The following is a 2088-nucleotide window of genomic DNA, read 5'->3' on the forward strand; positions in this document are numbered from 1 at the left end:
AACAAATTTGTTTTTCATCATTTTTTCATGCAGCTGGACCACATTAGACCTGGTCCAGCTCAAAAACCACAAAACCTGGACTCTTCAAACCAGGACTAGATTATTCTACACTAATAGTAAATATTTAAAACTAAGCTTGAGCTTTGGGAAAGCTTTTTCTGATTTGTGAAACTTTGACGATCGGCTCTATGAAACCAGAGAGCGTTGACAGATGCATATACAGTATGTATTAGCTCAGCGCTACACATTCTCTCATCACTGAGGTCCTCCATCCATATTTTCAGTTTCAGCTGAGTCATTTTTGTGTTCCCCACTCTGTCATGTGGATGGAGGACCTCAGTGATGAGAGAATGTGTAGCGCTGAGCTAATAGATATATGCATCTGTCAACGCTCTCTGGTTTCATAGAGCCGATCGTCAAAGTTTCACAAATCAGAAAAAGCTTTCCCAAAGCTCAAGCTTAGTTTTAAATATTCTTCTATTAGTGCAGAATAATCTAGTCCTGGTTTGAAGAGTCCAGGTGTTGTGGTTTTTAAGCTGGACCAGGCCTAGTGTGGTCCAGTTGCCTAAAAAAATGATGAAAAACGAAATTTGCTGAAGTTTCACAAATCATAAAAAGGTTTCACAAAGCTCAAGCTTAGTTTTAAATATCCTACAATTAGTGTAGAATAATCTAGTCTTGGTTTGAAGACACCAGGTGTTGGAGGTTTTTGAGCTAGAGCAAATTAAACACGCTCAAGGTCGTGAAAAAATAGTTGTAATTCACTTTAGTCATTTCCTGAATTGGAAGCTAACCTCAGCTTCATACATCCTACAGTCTTTATTTTACAGTTAAAATAAATGTTTATTAAATAAAGTAATGTTACAACTAATCAGGGATCCCTTTAAAACCTACAGTCTTTGTGGTGTTAGCATAATGTTGTCGAACAGTGAATAAGAACCTTTAGATTGATTATTGTGGACTCATGATGCTTTTAAATCCTTCTTTTTCACAGTTAAATCCTTCATTTGGGGTCTAGTGGAACTGCAACGCTTTGATCTGAATTCCTCCTTATTATAACTCCACAAGCCCCGCCCCTTTTCTGGGGTGTGTTTCAGATCAACTCGTTCTGAGGCTGTCTCTTTAAATCCAAACAAGGCGCCTCATGTCCACAACTTCCAGATCGGTTCATTCTAGTTTGATAGAGGTGTTTACAACTATATAGCTGCGCAGAAATGTTTTTTTTTACAATTTAATTAAGAGATGTCAACAAGGAGCCAGAGTCTGACCCAGAACCAGAGGAGAATGAAAACCACCAAACTGTAGTTGGTAAGTCCAGACCTTAAAATAGAAAACTGTGAAAATCTCAAGATGTCTATGCAGCACCAAGAGAGACTAAATTAAACTTTTCTGCCTCAAGTCCACAAAAAAATGTGTTTAACAGATAAAAACATTGATTTTTCATGACATGTTCCCATAAACTTCACCTTATGAGCAGGACGAGGAGAAAAACCACAATAAATACAAAGATGTGAATCTAACTGTTTTTAAAAATGGCAGTAATACAATAATGAAATTGTCTGTTGTTGGTGAAGCACAGTGGTGCAGTGGTGCAGTGGTTAGAGGTGTCGCCTCGCTGCAGGAAGGTCTCAGGAACAGATGAATGCTGTAACATCATGTGACCCTGGTAAAGAAGGGTTTTTATCCGTTTTATTAAAAAACACAGATTAATCTGACATGTCGGCTGTTTGTAAACCTCTGAGCCAATCTGTTTTCTCTGAACTTTCAAACTGTTGCTCTGAGATGATCTGAACTCTGCTGAAGATGATCTGAACACTACTGAAGATGATCTGAACACTACTGAAGATGATCTGAACACTGATGAAGATGATCTGAACTCTGCTGAAGATGATCTGAACTCTGCTGAAGATGATCTGAAGACTGCTGAAGATGATCTGAAGACTGCTGAAGATGATCTGAACTCTGATGAAGATGATCTGAACTCTGCTGAAGATGATCTGAACACTACTGAAGATGATCTGAACACTGCTGAAGATGATCTGAACACTGCTGAAGATGATCTGAACACTGCTGAAGATGATCTGAACA

The sequence above is a fragment of the Austrofundulus limnaeus genome, unplaced genomic scaffold, assembly GCF_001266775.1.
Source record: "Austrofundulus limnaeus strain Quisiro unplaced genomic scaffold, Austrofundulus_limnaeus-1.0 Scaffold703, whole genome shotgun sequence".
Taxonomy (NCBI): domain Eukaryota; kingdom Metazoa; phylum Chordata; class Actinopteri; order Cyprinodontiformes; family Rivulidae; genus Austrofundulus; species Austrofundulus limnaeus.